The sequence below is a fragment of the Hyla sarda genome, chromosome 1 (assembly GCF_029499605.1).
Source record: "Hyla sarda isolate aHylSar1 chromosome 1, aHylSar1.hap1, whole genome shotgun sequence".
Taxonomy (NCBI): domain Eukaryota; kingdom Metazoa; phylum Chordata; class Amphibia; order Anura; family Hylidae; genus Hyla; species Hyla sarda.
Genome location: NC_079189.1, coordinates 588,254,862 through 588,275,029, shown reverse-complemented (window position 1 = coordinate 588,275,029; position 20,168 = coordinate 588,254,862). Strand labels below are relative to the sequence as shown.

Genomic DNA, 20,168 nt, shown 5'->3' with positions numbered 1-20,168 from the left:
TCAAAGTTAGAAAAATGCAAAATTTTCAAATTTTTCATAAAATTTTGGGATTTTTCACCAAGAAAGGATGCAAGTTACCACAAAAATTTACCACTATGTTAAAGTAGAATATGTCACGAAAAAACAATCTCGGAATCAGAATGATAACTAAAAGCATTCCAGAGTTATTAATGTTTAAAGTGACAGTGGTCAGATTTGCAAAAAATGGCTGAGTCCTTAAGGTGAAAAAGGGCTCAGTCCTTAAGGGGTTAAGCTAATCGATAGTTTATCTATGGGCGAAAAGTATTATAATCGAAACAATGTGCAGAAATTGTTTTATTCTTATATGTTGTATGTCAAAACAGATATTTAAACTATAATAGTAATATTATAAAGCAGGATAGTTGCGGGGATGGCGTTCTGCGATCCTGGCTGCGGTGAAGGTCCTTTTACAAAGATGAGTGATGTGATCCCAACATATCTAAAATATAAAAGATAATAAAATGAGTGTTAGATACAAATCATTTATTTAAAAACATGAGATATTAACGAATCGTGCAAATGACTCTAGAACAGGATAAAGTAAAAGAAAAAAAGGAGACTAAAAAAATAATAAAATAATAATAAATAAAGAAATAAAAAAAATTGAAAAAAATTGAAAAATATAAAGAAAAAATAAATAATAAAAAATACAAAATTAAAAATTAAAATAAACCAGAATGAAAATGAAGAATAAAAATAAACATGAATGTGAATAGGAGTAAAAAGGGAGGAAAAGGTCCCAAAAAAAGGGGGAGGAGGGGGAAAGAAGAGGGGAAAAGAAAAGGAGGGAAAGGGAAGAAAGGGGAAAAAAGGGGGGGGGGGGGGGAAGAAGAAAGGAAAAGAGGGGAAAAAAGGGGGAGACAGTATTGAAAGAGATACAGTAACCCCCCGACCTACGATGGCCCCGACATATGATAAAATCGACATACGATGGCCTCTCAGAGGCCATTGCATGTCGATGTCAGCATCGACATACGATGCTTTTATATGTCGGGCCATCGCAAAATGCTTAAGCTGCTGTCGGATAGCAGTTTAAGCATCCCTGGCAGGTTCACTTACCTATCCCCGCTGCTCCGGGTCCACTATGCGATCCTCCGGTGTCTTGCGCATCTTCTCCAGGGTCCGGGCCTTGCTTTCCGGCATCGTTATTAAGTCACTACGCACGCCGCGCCGGCGCAGCAGCGTAATAACGTCACCGGAAAGCGAGGCCCGGACCCTGCAGAAGATGCGCAAGACACCGGAGGATCGCGAAGAAGACACCGGAGCAGCGGGACAGCATCGGGAGCCCCTGGGAGACCATCGGGAGCGGTGAGGACCCGGTCCGGAGCGGCGGGGACAGGTGAGTATAAATGCACTTTTACTATTGCACGAATCCCTCAACATACGATGGATTCGACAAACGATGGGTCATTTGGAACGAATTACCATTGTATGTTGAGGGACCACTGTATAGAGGAAAAGGGGAAAGGAGGGGAAAGAAGAAAAGCTCAATAAAGAATAGTGAAGAAATAGAAAATGAATAGAAAACTGAATACCATATTTACATGAAAGGTTTCAAGCTATAATCAACATTTAAACCTTTCGGGTGCATAGTCTCCAACGTATATATCCATGTTAACTCTTTCTGCCGCAATAGTTTCTTCCTATCTCCTCCTCGACGTAATGGGGGCACATGATCAATTATACGGAATCTAATCTGGCTGCTGTTGTGCCTGCATTCATTGGTTGTTTCTCCAATGTAGTAAAGTCCACATGGACATTGTATTAGGTACACCACAAAACTTGAGTGGCATGTGTAATAGTTTTTAATTTTTAAATGTTGTCCTGTATAAGGATGATGAAAGGTATCCCCTCTCACCATGTTATTACAGTGACTACATGACCCACAAGGAAAATTGCCATTTTTTAGTTTACTTAGCAAAGTTTGACCCGTCTTCTGTTTTAAGCTACCTATATCGGATGCTGTTAAGCTGTCTTTAAGTGTCCTTCCTCTCCTGTATGCCATCACCGGAGGCTCCTTGATGTTAAGTGTTCTACTTACTAGTGTCCAGTTTCTACTATAATTTTTGCTATATGAGTGCTATTCCTATTAAAGGTAGAAACAAAAGGGATTCTGTATGATTGTGTTCTGGGCTGTTGCTGTAGAAGTTCATCCCTGTCTATAGAGGCCAATTTATTCTTGTGACTATCAAGGAGACGTTGTGGGTAACCCCTGTTTCGAAATTTCTTACACATCTCATCCACCCTGGTTTCAGCCTTTACAGGGTCAGAATCAATACCTTTCACCCTGAGAAGCTGACTCCAGGGTAAGGATTTTACAGTAGGTCGTGGGTAGAAGCTGTCGTAGGTTAACTATATACCTATATAGACGAGATTGGTACATCCTAAAGGAGGGCTTCGAGAGGGTGGAGGAATTTAAGATTCCACCTATCATGGCATACCGGAGAGCAGGCAATGTTAGGGATCGCCTTGTCAGGGCGGATGTGTCCACTTCTGGACCTCGACAGGGCTATATTACATCACGTAATCTGGGATCCTACCCCTGCAGATCGTGCATTAACTGCCCGTTGATGTGCAAGGGTGGGATATTTACACATCCAATGACCGGCATTGAATACAAATTACGTCATTATCTAACATGTAACTGGGCGTACGTAATTTACGTGTTATGGTGCCCGTGTAAGATGATTTATGTGGGTGAAACCACCTGGGATTTCAAAACCCGCATAAATCATCATTGATACACCATTAGGAAGAACAAACAGGATCTCCCAGTGGCAAAGCATTTCAATGAACATGGCCACACTGAAAAAGATCTCCGGTTCATGTTGATCGACCATATCACATCCCTTAAAAAGGGAGGTGACCGGACCGCTCATCTGAAGCGAAGAGAACTGTATTGGATTTATACATTGCAATCGTTGAAACCTAAAGGCTTAAATGTCGAATTTAAGGTAAATCACAGAATATGCAGCGTTTAGTTATGTCCCCCGTATGTATTGCCAAGATTGTGCGCTAACCTACTGATGTTTTAGTTAAGAATTTTATATCACACGAATATATTTTAGACCACTTTATTAACACTTGTTTCCTTTTTTGGACCATAGGACAGAGGATAACCGCGATACGCGTGGATGGAGGACCAGAACCACTGGTGATTCCTTTTCTAATGCCACATTACTCATCTTTTATGCCATGACTCTGTTTCCATAACATGCCGTACACTACAACGAATACCCCTCTGTGATGAGGTGCGTATGGACGCCAGGACGCTGCAACAAGAGTGAGCGCACTGAGACAGAGGCCTGAACTTGGCTCGGCCAATCAGAAGACCACCGTGTCAGGGATCCTCAAGAGGGGGGATGTTTTACACTCCACATCCAATGGGCAAGTACGCTCCCGTGACAGCAGGTCCCCACCGCCCTCAAGGCACAATAACAGAGCTGGTATAAACAAACAAGTATTGCTACACGGACGCCTGATGACAGGTGGGGATTGCCCTCACACAAGATGGGGCTCGTGCAACAAGTACCCGGCATACGCATGCGCGGGGATCACGCAACTGTTACACGTGTTCTTTGTTTACAACACCGTCACTTCCGGTTTAAGGACCGGAAGACTGAGTTGGCTATGGTTGTGGCTATAGAGAACGGTGTCCCGCGTGGCAATGGAATTAAGCACGGGCCGCGGTGTCCTCCCCTCTGGCTCATCAAGGTAGCAATTTACACTATGTACACCTGTGGACTTTTAATTGATTTATTATACAGTTTGTGTTTCTATTGGATATGCTGCACTTTTTTATATTTACACAACGCTGGCTCCCTCTTGGTGTGTGTTTGCTTATATTTGAGCCTCCGGAGTGTAATCTTAATCACTGACACACTGTATTTTATGTATTTTTAAATTAATTATGTGATCATCATTGTATGTATTGTTCACCCTTTATATACCCGCCTCTTTGTAACATTTACTGCTTGACAATGGCTGTGAGAGACAGCCGAAACGTTGCGATGATGTGTGGTGAATAAAGCCTTACACTTTTCCACTGCAAACATTCCGAAGTGCTGCTATTTTTCTTGTTTTTTACCTATATACCTGCCTACCTACCTACCTGGCTACACACATACCTGGCTACCTAGCTACATAATTGCCTACCTATCTATCTGGCTACACAAATACCTGGCTACCTAGCTACATACCTACCTACCTAACTATCTACCTACATACCTGACTACCTAACTAGAACTACCTAACTTGATAGTAGTCTTCATGGCTCTTCCCAGAATACTATGATATATGGGATAGGATGGACGGGATGACATTAGAAGACAATAGTGTATAACAACCAAGGGGCTGCAGTGCTTGGGCCCTAAATGAGTTGTTTGCTCTTGGTCTATGTCTAACTTCTCACCTCATGATCAGGCGGTAGCATTCATCACCTCTGTGCTATCTGGGGATCACCTTGTACATCATCATTCTAGTAAATGTCATCATAATCTGCCATCCTCCATCTCCTGCAGCTGCTCCGGAGACGCAGTGATTTATTTTTCCCACAAAGATCCATTTCGCCTTGATTTAGATGAATCGTGTTGTCCTGTGCATGTCATTACTTCTACCAGACACTAAATGCAGTGGCCACATCATCTGTCAATAAGTTCCAGTATTATTACTGCAAGAAACCCAGTGCATAAAGATATTATTCAATGGACTGGAATTATATGCAGAGGTAATAGCTGGAGTCTATAGTGGGACTTTATTCCTAGGTGTTTCACTACACTGGTCTGGATGGAGACAGTATATGGGGTCCTCCTCAACCACCCAGGCCAGGAACACCATAGTACATTTTGTTTCGATTGCTTGAAGCGGGTGGTGGGGGTAGTGACGTCATGGCCACGCCCCTAGTGATGGCACACCATGCCCCCTCAATGCAAGTGTATGGGAGGGGGTGTGGCGACTGCCATGCCCCCTATCATAGACTTGCATTGAGGGGGCATGGCGTGATGTCAGGAGCCCCACCGCCCGCACCCAGCCTTCTAAACAAACACCAGGTGCTGCACAGAGATCGTGGGGTTCCCAGATCAGACATCTTATCCACTATCCTTTGAATAGGGGATAAAATGTCTAAGGGCAGAGTACCCCGGTATCTTTTTAAGTTACACTCTGAACTTTCATCAGCAATCTACTGATCGCTGATATAATACACTGCATTGCATGTGTAGTTCAGTGTATTATGCCTGTAACCATATGCTGACACATGCAGTCACGTCCATGGCAGACCTGGGGACCTTCTTAAGACCCCTGGCTGCCATAGAAACCCCTTGGCACCTTGCAGTGGTGTTGTCAGGCTGCCAATGGGATATGAAGAGACTCAAAGTTCCCTTACATGCAGTGGTCATGTTTGACTGTTGCATGTAATGGGTAAAACTTTTAGAATCAGGTTTTTTTTCTGCTCCTGATAGTGATTGTGGGGCACAGGCTGTCACATTAGCAGGTGAGCATCTGCGATCCCGGCATGGGACACCTTTTCTGAATGGCTAGGCTGTAGTCGTAAGGTGTCACCCTGGCCAAAAACACCTTAGCGACCGTCGCAAAAAAAGTCACTAAACAGAGAGGCAACCGGCAAGTTGGCAGCAGTTGGCTATTGCTTCTTTGGCAAATGCAGGATTAGCAGCTGAGCCCTAAATATCCACATTTCTTTGTTTTTCACAATTACGTGTAAGAAAATTCTGCCCAGAGCTGACTGGTTTCAGAGCATCTAGATGGTGTCATTGCCTCTCACAGCTATTTCTGCCTCTGACGTTTCATTGACACATCCCATGGCTCCACTCATATAAAGTCTGACATCCACAGACCTCAGCACGCAGATAGAATGTGAATGAGGGAATCACTTATTGATGCTGGGTATGATTACTTATTCATTTTGCCATTTAAGACGTCAAAAGGAAAAGTAAGAAAAGTCACAATGTGCATAATGCTAGGAATCAATTTACTGAGAGATCTTTGGCTTTGAAAGATTTATGTGTTAAAGAGTTCGAATAAGTCTGGATTATTATTTCCAGGATAGAAAACAGCAATATTGCTGCTGCGTACAACCTGTATATATGACATTCACAGCAGCCACTAAGCCTATAGGAGGTGGTGCTGCACATGCTGACTCCATATTCTGGCTAGATCAACAATGTATCGATCTGGGGTCCAGGATGTTTAGCTCACAGAGCATTGTCTAGACTGGATACAATTGTCTCCACTTCTCAGCTGAGAGCAGGACTAGCTATGTACAATGTATCAGTCTGGAGTCCAGGCTGTTTAGCTCACAGAGCATTGTCTAGACTGGATACAATTGTCTCCACTTCTCAGCTGAGAGCAGGACTAGCTATGTACAATGTATCAGTCTGGAGTCCAGGCTGTTTAGCTCACAGAGCATTGTCTAGACTGGATACAATTGTCTCCACTTCTCAGCTGAGAGCAGGACTAGCTATGTACAATGTATCAGTCTGGAGTCCAGGCTGTTTAGCTCACAGAGCATTGTCTAGACTGGATACAATAGTCTCCACTTCTCAGCTGAGAGCAGAACTAGCTATGTACAATGTATCAGTCTGGCGTCCAGGATGTTTAGATCACAGAGCATTGTCTAGACTGGATACAATTGTCTCCACTTCTCAGCTGACAGCAGGACTAGCTATGTACAATGTATCAGTCTGGAGTCCAGGATGTTTAGCTCACAGAGCATTATCTAGACTGGATACAATTGTCTCCACTTCTCAGCTGAGAGCAGGACTAGCTATGTACAATGTATCAGTCTGGAGAGGAAGTTCTTTTCTTTTTTAATTTCTTTTCAGTCTTACCACAGTGCTCTCCGCTAGGTGTAGTACTTTAGAATAGCAGGGGATAGCATTGCCTTTGGTAGTCTCTAGTGTAGTCAGGGTAGTTTTATAACCAATTATGTCCCCAGTGGACCCAAGCAACTCCTGAAAATGGGGGTCAGCACAATAATACTAAATCCTTGATCCTGGGGTACACTTTAACCACTTAAGGACCTAGGGCGTATGGATATGCCTTGACGTCCTGGTGCTTAAGGACCCAGGGCATATCCATACGCCCGTGGGAATTTCGGTCTCCGCCGCGCGTAGGGCGGGGACCGGAGAGGGGTGAATGCTGATATCGATCAGCAGGCACCCCGCGCAAATGACCAGGGGGGTCATCAGACCCCCTCCATGTCGGCGATCGGCGCAAATCGCAAGTGAATTCACACTTGCGACTTGCGACGATTCCGGGTCATACGGGTCTATGGGGACCCGGTGACCCGGAATATAAGGGGGATTGGGGTTGTCTAAGACACCTACGATCCCCCTGAAGGGATAGGAGTGAGGGAGGTGGCAGGGGTGCCACCCCTCCTATCCCTGCTATTGGTGGTCTGGAAGCGACCACCAACCAGTGTGCCTCCAGCTGTTGCAAAAGTAAAACTCCCAGCATGCACGGTCTGTCAGTAATGCTGGGAGTTGTAGTTTTGAAACAGCTGGAGGTTTGCCCCCCATGTGAATGTACAGGGTACATTCACACAGACAGGTTTACAGTAAATTTCCTGCTCCAAGTTTCGCCGCAGCGCAAACTCCTAGCGGGAAACTCACCGTAACACAACAGTGAGAATGTACCCTAAAAACACTACACTAACACATGATAAAGGGTAAAACACTACATAAACACCCCCTTACACTGTACCCCCCCCCCCACCCCCCCCCCCACCCCCCCCGCAATAAATATGAAAAACGTCTTGTACGGCAGTGTTTCCAAAAAGGAGCCTCCAGCTATTGCAAAACAACAACTCCCAGCATTTCTGGACAGCCAGTGACTGTCCAGGCATGCTGGGAGTTTTGCAAAAGCTGGAGGCACCCTGTTTGGCAATCACTGGCATAGAATACCCCTATGTCCACCCCTATGCAATCCCTAATTTAATCCTCAAATATGCATGGCACTCTCTCACTTCGGAGCCCTGTCGTATTTCAAGGAAACAGTTTAGGGCCACATATGGGGTATTTCCGTACTCGGGAGAAATTGCACTACAAATTTTGGGGGGCTTTTTCTCCTTTTACCCTTATGAAAAGGAAAAGTTGGGGGCTAAACCAGCCTGTTAGTGTAAAAAAATAAAAAAATTTACACTAACATGCTGGTGTTGCCCCATACTTTTTATTTTCACAAGCGGTAAAAGGAAATAAAGACCCCCAAAATTTGTAACACAACTTCTCTTGAGTACGGAAATACCCCATATGTGGGTGTAACATTCTCTGCGGACGCACAACAAGGCTCAAGAGTGAGAGCGCACTATGTACATTTGAGGCCTAAATTGGTGATTTGCACAGGGGTGGCTGATTTTACAGCGGTTCTGACATAAACGCAAAAAAATAAATACCCACATGTGACCCCATTTTGGAAACTACACCCCTCACAGAATGTGACAAGGGGTATAGTGAGCCTTAACACCCCACAGGTGTTTGACGAATTTTCATTAAATTTGGATGTGAAAATGAAAAAAAATAAATTTTTCACTAAAATGCTGGTGTTACCCTAAATTTTTCATTTTCACAAGGGAAAATAGGAAAAAGTCCCCCCAAAATTGGTAACGCCATTTCTTCTGAGTAAGAACATACCCCATATGTGAATGTAAAGTGCTCTGCTGGCGCACTACAATGCTCAGAAGAGAAGGAGCACCATTGGGATTTTAAAGAGAAAATTTGTTCGGAATTGAAGGCCACGTGTGCCAGAACAATGGACCCTCCCCCACATGTGACCCCATTTTGGAATCTACACCCCTCATGTAATGTAATAAGGGGTACAGTGAGCATTCACGCCCTACAGGTGTCTGACAGATTTTTGGAACAGTGGTCCGTGAAAATGAAAAATTTAATTTTTCATTTGCACAGCCCACTGTTTCAAAGATCTGTCAAACGCCAGTGGGGTGTAAATACTCACTACACCCCTTATTAAATTCTGTAAGGGGTGTAGTTTCCAAAATGGGGTCACATGTGGGGGGTTCCACTGTTCTGACACCAAGGGGGGCTTTGTAAACGCACATGGCCCCTGACTACCATTCCAAACAAATTCTCTTCCCAAAAGCTCAATGGTGCTCTTCCTCTTCTGAGCATTGTAGTTCGCCAGCAGAGCACTTGACGTCCACATGTGGGGTATTTCCATACTCAGAAGAAATGGGGTTACATATTTTGGGGGTAATTTTCTCCTATTACCCTTGTAAAAATGTAAAATTTAGGGGAATAAATGCATTTTAGTAAAAAAAAATTTTTTTTTTCATTTACACATCCAAATTTAACAAAAAGTTGTCAAACACCTGTGAGTTAAGGCTCACTGTACCCCTTGTTACGTTCCTTAAGGGGTGTAGTTTCCAAAATGGTATGTCATGTGGGTATTTTTTGCTGTTCTGGCACCACAGGGGCTTCTTAAATGCGACATGCCCTCCAAAAACCATTTCAGCAAAATTTGCTTTCAAAAAGCCAAATGTGACTCCTTCTCTTCTGAGCATTGTAGTTTGCCCGTAGAGCATTTTACGTCCTAACATGGGGTACTTCCATACTTTTAGGGGGCATTTTCTCCCATTACCCTTTGTAAAAATGGTAAATTTGGGGGAAAAACTGCACTTTAGTGAATTTTTTTTTTAATTTACACATCCGATTTTAACGAGAAGTTGTCAAACACCTGTGGGGTGTTAAGGCTAACTGGAACGTGCCTTGAGGGGTGTAGTTTCCAAAATGGTATGCCCTGTGAGGTTTTCTCCTGTTCTGGCACCATAGGGGCTTTCTAAATGTGACATGCCCCCCAAAAACCATTTCAGAAAAATTCACTCTCCAAAATCCCATTGTTGCTCTTTCCCTTCTGAGCCCTCTACTGCGCCCGCCGAACATTTGACATACACATATGAGGTATTTCATTACTCGAGAGAAATTGGATTACAAATTTTGGGGGGCTTTTTCTCCTATTACCACTTGTAAAAATTCAAAAACTGGGTCTACAAGAACATGCGAGTGTAAAAAACGAAGATTTTGAATTTTCTCCTTCACTTTGCTGCTATTCCTGTGAAACAACTAAAGGGTTAACACACTTACTGAATGTCATTTTGGATACTTTGAGGGGTGCAGTTTTTATAATTGGGTCATTTGTGGGGTATTTCTAATATGAAGGCCCTTCAAATCCACTTCAAAACTGAACTGATCCCTGAAAAATTCCGATTTTGAAAATGTTGTAAAAAACTTGGAAAATTGCTGCTGAACTTTGAAGCCCTCTGATGTTTTCCAAAAGTAAAAACATGTCAACTTTATGATGCAAACATGAAGTAGACATATTGTGTATGTGAATCAATGTATAATTTATTTGGAATATCCATTTTCCTTATAAGCAGAGAGCTTCAAAGTTAAAAAATCAAATTCATCAAATTTTGGAATTTTTACCAAGAAATTATACAAGTATCGACAAAATTTTACCACTAACATAAATTTTAATATGTCGCGAAAAAACAATCTCGGAATCAGAATGAAAGGTAAAAGCATCCCAGAATTATTAATGCTTGAAGTGACAGTGGTCAGATGTTCAAAAAATGGCCGGGTCCTAAAGGTATATTTGGGCTGGGTCCTTAAGGGGTTAATGCGGTATCTGTAGGTGGTGTACCCAGGATTGTCTGACTCAGTCCAGACATGTGGGTATCTCGAAAACAGCAGTTAACTTTACTGAAGACCCACTGGGTACAACCGTACAACTTTTTCACCTTACAGCATTGGGTAGGGAAAGTACCGTCTTTTAGTTGGATGCTTCAGATTTGGTCACAGTTCCCTTTAGTTGCTTTATGAGCGGCACTACTTTCTTTTAAAGTGTACCTGTCATTAACAAAAACTTTTTTTTATATAATGTAGATAATACCATTATATGTCTATTTGTAATATACATTGGTAAAAATTTTTTTTTGTATTTTTGGGTGAAAAAAATGCTGTCCCTGCAGCTATTACTTGTGTGTCTCTATGAGGAGACCAAATACAGGAAGTGAGGGCGGGACAAGCAAGGCTTTGTGCAGGCTCCTGGATTGTCAATCATCCTGCTGTGTGAGCCAGAGGCATGTCATAGAGCCTCACTGCACAGAGCCCTGCTTGTCCTCAGTGTACAGAACCCTGCCCGTCCTCAGTGTACAGAGCCCTGCTTGTCCTCAGTATACAGAGCCCTGCTTGTCCTCAGTATACAGAGCCCTGCTTGTCCTCAGTATACAGAGCCCTGCTTGTCCTCAGTGTACAGAGCCCTGCTTGTCCTCAGTATACAGAGCCCTTCTTGTCCTCAGTATACAGAGCCCTGCTTGTTCTCGGTATACAGAACCCTGCTTGTCCTCAGTATACAGAACCCTGCTTGTCCTCAGTGTACAGAGCCCTGCTTGTCCTCAGTATACAGAGCCCTGCTTGTCCTCAGTATACAGAGCCCTGCTTGTCCTCAGTATACAGAACCCTGCTTGTCCTCAGTGTACAGAGCCATTCTTGTCCTCAGTATACAGAGCCCTGCTTGTCCTTAGTGTACAGAGCCCTTCTTGTCCTCGGTGTAAAGAGCGCCGCTTGTCCTCGGTGTACAGAGCCCCGCTTGTCCTCGGTGTACAGAGCCTCGCTTGTCCTCGGTGTACAGAGCCCCGCTTGTCCTCGGTGTACAGAGCCCCGCTTGTCCTCGGTGTACAGAGCCACGCTTGTCATCGGTGCACAGAGCCCCGCTTGTCCTCGGTGCACAGAGCCCCATTTGTCCTCTGTGTACAATGCCCTGCTTGTCCTTGCCCTGCTTGTCCTAAGTGTGCAGAACCCTACTTGTCTTCAGTGCACAGAGCCCTGCTTGTCCTCAGTGCACAGAGCCCTGCTTGTCCTCAGTGTACAGAGCCCTGCTTGTCCTCAGTGTACAGAGCCCTGCTTGTCCTCAGTGTACAGAGCCCTGCTTGTCCTCACTGTACAGAGCCCTGCTTGTCCTTATTATACAGAGCCCTGCTTGTCCTCAGTGTACAGAGCCCTGCTTGTCCTAAGTGTACAGAGCCCTGCTTGTCCTCAGTGTACAGAGCCCTGCTTGTCCTCAGTATACAGAACCCTGCTTGTCCTCAGTGTACAGAGCCCTGCTTGTCCTCAGTGTACAGAGCCCTGCTTGTCCTCCGTGTACAGAGCCCTGCTTGTCCTCAGTACACAGAGCCCTGCTTGTTCTCAGTGTACAGAACCCTGCTTGTCCTCAGTGTACAGAGCCCTGCTTGTCCACCTACACTTCCTGTATTTGGTCTCCTCCCAGAGACACACAGACAATAGCTGCTAGGACAAAGATTATACAATATATAATACAAATATACATATAATAGTATTATCCACACTTTAATAAAGTGACTAATGAGGGGTGTTCTATTGCAATTAACAATTGTTAATTGTATTTTGTTAATCACTTCACAGGCTAAGAGGAAGTCGCCTGATAGACAGCATCCATTACTAAGCTGGAGCTTAGCATTAGCCCATATAAGGGAATAGCTGGTGCCATCAAGAAGTAGCTGACTAGCATTCTTTAGGCTTAGGAGGGCAAAATTAAATGATCATTGCCACCCCGGTAATGCCAGGTTGTTACTGCTTGTTTTATATCTGGCTCTTCTGAAAAATAGGGGGACTCCACAAATTTTTTTTTTTCTCAAATAAATAAATGAATACAAAAAATGTGTGCTGATGCGAGTCCAGGCTTCTGTACAGTACACAGCGCTGTGCTATGATGCTATGCATCACTGCTAACACTCTGTGAGCTAGTTGCGCTGCATCCCATTTGCAGAGTGTGGCAGCGTAGCATGAACTGCATGTGGTCTAGGTTGCAGTAGACTGTGAAATAATGTGGGACTAAAGCAAAAATCGCACATACATGAGGCAAAAATCAGTACTCTTATAAATCCACACCCAACACACACTCATCTGTGACAGACATTCATTGAGGGGGCATAGCGTGACATCATGACTACTGCCACCGGAAACCAGCGTTCGTTTAGAACGTCAGGTGCTGCGCATATATTGTGGGGGTCCCCTTTGGATAGGGGATAAGATGTCTAGTGACGAAGTACTCCTTTAAGGAGCCACTGCATCATCTTGAGCTTTATAAAAAAAATGTTTTTTGGCTTCAGTAAAAAAAAAAAAAGCCCAGAAAAAGAACTTTTTTCGATTTGAAAATTTCTGGGTTTTTAACGTTTCAGAATATGTCTCAAATTACTTGTCAAAATATGGATGTATTTGGCAAAAAAAAAAAGGCACTGGCACTTCATTTTATGGCTGTAACCAGGCCTGGACTGGTGCACCGAGCAGTTACATACAGGGCTTTTGCCAAGTAGGCAGGGCCCAGGAGCATAACAATCCCAAGGTGAACGTAGAGAGTCTTCAGGTGAAGGGGGCCAGAGCAGCATTCTACAGTGTGGGCTTGTAAGACGCACACAGTTGAACGTACCTAACAGCAACTCTCTCCTGTCATTTTACACAGGGCATTCTGTGTGGGTAGCAGTCCTGTATTAAGCTGCCTGCAAAGGAAGCTCAGAGAGGAGAGGAGTCACAGTGATAAGAGTGCTGGGAGCTGCGGGAAAGTGGTGTGTTTTTTTTAATGAGGCAGTATGGGGCAATGTCAGGGGACCTGGTACTCTGTGGGGACAATTTGAGGGGCAAAGTACTATATGGGGACAAAGTAAGGAGGCTTACTTCCATATAGGGGAAATCTGAGGGGCCTGCTACTACATGAGGGCTATATGAGGAGGCATGCTATTATAAAGAGGCATTGTGAGGGGGCCTACTACTAAATAGAGACATTGAAAGGAGGCCTATTGCTATATGGGGACAGTGTGAGGGACCTAATACTACAGTATATGGGAGCAATGTGGGGACCCTAATACTATATGGGGGAAATGTAAGGGGTCAAATACAGTAAGTAGACAGTGGAAGGCGACTAATACTATATGAAAGCACAAAGTGGGCACTATTACTGTGTGGGGCAATACAGATGGGGATTTTGTAAAGAGGTAAGGAGCCTAAAATGTTTGTCTGGCAGATTCGACGGAGAGGAGTCTTAGTCCGGCAGACGTCTTCATGATGGCCCGGTACAGAACAAGAAAAACCCACTTCAGAGGATGCGCTCCAACACAGGATCCTACAGAACTTTAGCATTTAATTTGCCAGGCTTTTGTAGCATTATGCGTCTCCTGTGTAGCATAAAGAGTTGCCAATCAGAGGGCTGGGATATGACATTATGACATATCTTGGCTTCTCCCGGGCCGTGTCAATTCCCATTCCTTCCTCAGCCTGCCAGTGTTAGCGGGTAAGATAATGCCAGAGGGGAAAAAAACGTGGGGGACAGTGTGCAGTACATTGTACAGCATTTTTCCTCAGCAATTGCACAACTACAACTCCTATCATGGCTGGCCAATATGTAGGAAGTTTGTGATAAACAAAAAAGAAAACTCTTAGCTAGCTTTAACCCCTTCTCACTATAACATGTATGGGTTATTTCCCTGCAGCGTGTACGTTCCGGCAACAGGATGTACTCATACGCCCTGCACTTTACCACGCTGCCGGAAGAGCAGAGGATTGGGATCAGGAACCAACTGTCAATCACATCACACTCGTCCTATAGGATTTAGAGGGGAGTGGGGTCCTCCTGTCCACCATTGGCGACCTCTCGCAGGGTCATATGATGGCCTCCTGTCTGCCAAATATGGGAGCTTGTGAGGTCCATTCATAGGCTGGGTCTCAAAAGAGTTATGGACAGTTGTATTATGCTGCAGTACAGATGAACTGTATTATAGCATAACAGGTAAAAAAGTATAAAAATAAAATGCTTTTGAATAAATAAGGTGTAAAAAAATCAATAAATGCCCCTTTCCCAATAAAGCCCTGTATTATCACAAAAACAAAACCCTATACATAATAGCTATCGCCATGTTTGTAATCACTTGTACTATAAAATGATAAAGTTATTTATCCTGCACAGTGAACACTGAACCATTGAAAAAAATACATCAGAAAATGTAAAAAAAAAGTAAAAAAATAAAAAAGTAAAACAAGTGGAATAAAAATTATCAAAAGGTAGCATGTATCACAAAAATAACACCAATAAAAAGAATAGCTCATCCTGCAAAAATGTAAGCCCTCACACAATAGGGTCGAAAGAAAATAAAAAAAATAAGTTATGGCTGAACATGGCAACACAAAAAAAGGGAAAAAAATTGATTTTGTTATAAAAAAGGAAAAAAAATAAATAAATAAATGTTCTATTAAATGTGTATCGCCATAATTGCATTCACCCACAGAATAAAGATACCATCATTTTTACAACAAAGTGGACCCCAATAAAAGCATATATTAAAAAATTTATCACAATATTTTTGATTTTTTTTTTTTTTTAACAAAAAACACTGTATGTAACAACTACAATTTACCACTGATATAAAGTCCAATATGTCACGAAAAAAACAATCTCAGAATGGCTTGGAGCAGGGTGGAGGGGCTGCATTGTCTTGCTCGGTCACTTCCACACAGGACAGATGGCTGTAATTGAGTAGAAGAATGGATATTGATTTACTGAAGCCGAAACTGATCCTGGTTTTATTGCAGAGAAAATGGAGGATGGATCGGAGAAGAAGTAAGGAATCTTGGACTGCGGTGAATCCGAACTATATTTTCTGCATTTATATTTAAAGAGGGCCCCCGTCAGGGACAACCCATTGCCATATGGACAAGACAGCATATGGATATATTACGGTACGTTCACAAAAAAGGACTGTTTTTGACATGAAAAATGCATCTTTTCTCATGTAAAATACACCATCGGGTCCTGACAGATCCCATTGACTTGAATGGGGTCTGCCAGGGATCCGGTAGTTTAATGGAGGAACAAAAAATGTTCTCCACTAAACTCCTGACATTACGACAGAATTACCGACGGAGCTCCTTTTAGCGTAGCCCTATGGCAATGTAAACCTGGTCTTACCCTTAGTGGGGAGCTCCAGCTCTGGTGAAACCCAGTTTGTCTATCAGGGCCGGCTCCACCTATAGGCAAAATGGGTAGCTGCCTAGAGCGCCCTCTTGATGGGGGCGCTGTTCTACCCTTCGCAAGAAAGCTATTTCTCCAGGTCCTGACAGCTACAAAACTGTCACCCCAGTAGTAAGGTAATTACATAAATCTTACCCCAGCAGAATCATCTATATCCCAGGCATAAGCCACACTGCACTGGAGTTAGCTCACTTTCCTGCTCCTCCATGTTACTTACCTGGATTTTTTTGTGGGCACATCTAGCGATGTAGTGGATTGATCTGTACTAATATAAATACTTACATAAAATGTCTATTTTCCTAAACTGCATACTAAGATCCTTGATGAGCTAAACTGCTCCCTCCTCCCACATGTTTGTTCCCCCCCCCCCCATCATGCGTCAAAGATGGAGCCCCAAGTTGGAATGTAGCAAGGTAAGAAGAAATTTATCAAGAGAAGAAAGACATAGAAGAAGATTTAACCAATTAGCTGCTTTCAACACCCAATTCAGGAAACCTTTTGCAGACATCACTATATCGTATATACAGTATTAACCCTGTAGAGGTTTTTTTTTCTGGTTAATAAAGAAAGTATCATCCAACTGTCATCTTGTCAGTGTTGAACTTTCTGGCGTGTGCACCACTCTTAATAAACTAATCAGGAAGGGGGCAGATCTTCACTGGGTACTACCAGGATCTATCACAGCAATATTTACCATATTGCCACCATTACACCTGCATTAAAACAACTGCCTGGTGGATCTTGTGCCAATTCACAACTCACTGGAGCTGCAGTCGTATAAGGCTGCATTCACACCACGTTTTTGCAATACAGTTCCCGTATCAGGTTTTTGTTAAAAGACGGATTCCTCAAAACTGGACTAAACTGTCTCAAAACGTGTGTACAAATTTTAATCCGTATACGGTTTGAAAAATTACGTCCGGTTGCATCAGTTTTTTCAGAAAAAAAGTATACATTTTTAATTTTTCACTCCATTATGAATAAAGTTTCACTTGTTTGATTGAAATTCCAAGAGAAAAGCTTTCGGTGTGTACAGCGCATGTGCAAAGTCAAAAACCGTATGGTGCAAACCGGATGGAACTGTACGGACATACAGTTCTGTACAGTTCCCATTGACTCCAATGTTAAAAAAAAAAAATGTATACGGTTTCAACCCCTTAACGACGCAGGACGTATATTTACGTCCTGCGCCGGCTCCCGCGATATGAAGCGGGATTGCGCCGTGATCCCGCATCATATCGCATCGTTCCCGGCGCTCATCAACGGCCGGGACCCGCGGCTAATACCACACATCACCGATCGCGGCGATGTGCGGTATTAACCCTTTAGAAGCGGCGGTCAAAGCTGACCGCCGCTTCTAAAGTGAAAGTGACCCGGCTGCTCAGTCGGGCTGTTCGCCAGTGATCTGTGCAAGAGATCAGTGTGTGCAGTGTTATAGGTCCCTATGGGACCTATAACACTGGAAAAAAAAATTTAAAAAAAGGGTCATTTAACCCCTTCCCTAATAAAAGTTTGAATCACCCCCCTTTTCCCATAAAAAAAAAAAAAACAGTGTAAAAAAATAAAATAAATAAACATATGTGGTATCGCCGCATGCGTAAATGTCCGAACTATAAAAATATATCATTAATTAAACCGCAAGGTCAATGGCGTATGCGCAAAAAAATTCCAAAGTAAAAAAAAGTGCATTTTTGGTCACTTTTTATACCATTAAAAAATGAATAAAAAGTGATCAAAACAAAAATTATACCGATAAAAACTTCAGATCACGGCGCACAAAATGAGTCCCCATACCGCCCTGTACGTGGAAAAATTAAAAAGTTATAGGGGTCAGAACATGACATTTTTAAACGTATACATTTTCCTGCATGTAGTTATGATTTTTTCCAGAAGTGCGACAAAATCAAACCTATATAAGTAGGGTATCATTTTAACCGTATGGACCTACAGAATAATGATAAGGTATAATTTTTACCGAAATATGCACTGCGTAGAAACGGAAGCCCCAACAAGTTACAAAATGGCGTTTTTTCTTCGATTTTGTCGCACAATGATTTTTTTTCCGTTTCGCCGTGCATTTTTGGGTAAAATGACTAATGTCACTGCAAAGTAGAATTGGCGACACAAAAAATAAGCCATAATATGAATTTTTAGGTGGACAATTGAAAGGGTTATGATTTTTAAAAAGTAAGGAGGAAAAAACGAAAGTGCAAAAACTGAAAATCCCTGAGTCCTTAAGGGGTTAATACAGTTTTTCACCCAGACCAAAAACTGTGGAAGGCTACGGTTTTGGGTACTGAAAAAAAACCGGACAAAACCGTGCAAGATGCAAAACGGACACAACCGAATGCATCATTTGGTATACGGAGAGTCAATGGAGAGTCAATGCATACGGTTTTCAATACGGTTCCATATGGTTTTCACATTGAAAACATATACGAGAACTGTATTACAAAAGGTGTGAACCCAGCCAAACGGGGGATATGAAACAGCTTAGTATTTGAAAAGTTGCTTTACATTTTTTATTTTAACTGCATTGGAGCGAGAGAGAAAAAAAAAACACGTTTGCAAAAGTCTACATACCCTATAACCATGTAAGGCTGGGTCCACACTACGTTTTCTCCCATACGGGAGCGCATACGGCAGGGGGGAGCTAAAAGCTCGCGCTCCCGTATGTTACCGTATGCGCTCCCGTATGTCATTCATTTCAATGAGCCGACCGGAGTGAAACGTTCGGTCCGGTCGGCTCATTTTTGCGCCGTATGCGCTTTTACAACCGGACCTAAAACCGTGGTTGACCACAGTTTTAGGTCCGGTTGTAAAAGCGCATACGGCGCAAAAATGAGCCGACCGGACCGAACGTTTCACTCCGGTCGGCTCATTGAAATGAATGACATACGGGAGCGCATACGGTCACATACGGGAGCGCGAGGTTTTAGCTCCCCCCTGCCGTATGCGCTCCCGTATGGGACAAAACGTAGTGTGGACCCAGCCTCATAGTAATGCAAATTCTCATTGACCTATGCAGTCTTATTAGATGGCATTACCGATCCGGATATTTTATTGCCCGTTGTTGCGGCTTTTTATACCTTTGTTTGTCACCCGTCCTTTTATCTATGCGAATCTTGGCGGAGATTTATCAAAACCAGTGCAAAGGAAAAGTTGCCAAGTTGCCCATAGCAACCAATCAGATTGTTTCTTTCATTTTGCAGAGGCCTTGTTAAAAGTGAAAGAAGCAATCTGATTGGTTGCTATGGGCAACTAGGCAACTTTTACTCTGCACAGTTTTTGATAAGTCCCCCCCCCCCCCTTATGCCTTTCGTAGAAACAGATCGCAATTCATCTACCGTAAATGGCCATATTAGGGGTGTATAGTCTCACATAGCGCGGCTCTATTTTCTCCAGGTAAATGGCGATGCAATTTCTTTTTGTTGCCTAGATACAAAAAAATCTGCATATAAAGCATTTAAATCCCGTGCCGTACCTAAAAGCTACCTGATTGTTGCTACGACAACATTACTGGATTAGCGGAGGAAACAGAAAGCAGACGGCACTATTAACCCACAATACAGCTGTGTTTACGCGAACGAGCGCTCACTCCGATCTGAACTTAGAACAGAATCAATCTGCTGTTGTTCTTACATATATATATATATATATATATATATATATATATATATATATAAATATATAGGCTACCGGGTCAGCGTGTCTCCAGCTGTTGCAAAACTACAACTCCCAGCATGCCCGGACAGCCAAAGGCTGTCCGGGCATGCTGGGAGTTGTAGTTTTGCTAAAGACATGCTGTTTGGAAAACATGCTGGGGACCCCCGTGATCTTGCACGCAGCACCCCTGTTAAAATCAGTCCCCGGAGCACGTTCGCTCCGGGTCTGATTACTGGCGATCACGGGGGCCGGAGCATTGTGACGTCACAGCTCCGCCCTTGTGTGATGTCATGCTCCGCCCCCTCAATGCAAGCCTATGGGAGGGGGCGTGACGTCACAATGCTCTGGCCCCCGTGATTGCCAGTAATTAGACCCAGAGCGAACGTGCTCCGGGCACTGATTTTAACTGGGTG

At 43.3% G+C, this 20,168-nt stretch overlaps 1 long non-coding RNA gene across 1 annotated transcript; it reads right to left on the bottom strand.

Moving 5' to 3' along the window:
• Positions 1-309: 309 nt before the first annotated feature.
• Positions 310-19,256, bottom strand: LOC130295313 (uncharacterized). Its single transcript, XR_008848773.1, has 3 exons — positions 19,179-19,256; positions 15,476-15,584; positions 310-460 (listed from the first exon to the last, which is right to left on the bottom strand). It is a non-coding gene; the product is annotated as an uncharacterized LOC130295313 (long non-coding RNA).
• Positions 19,257-20,168: the final 912 nt, after the last annotated feature.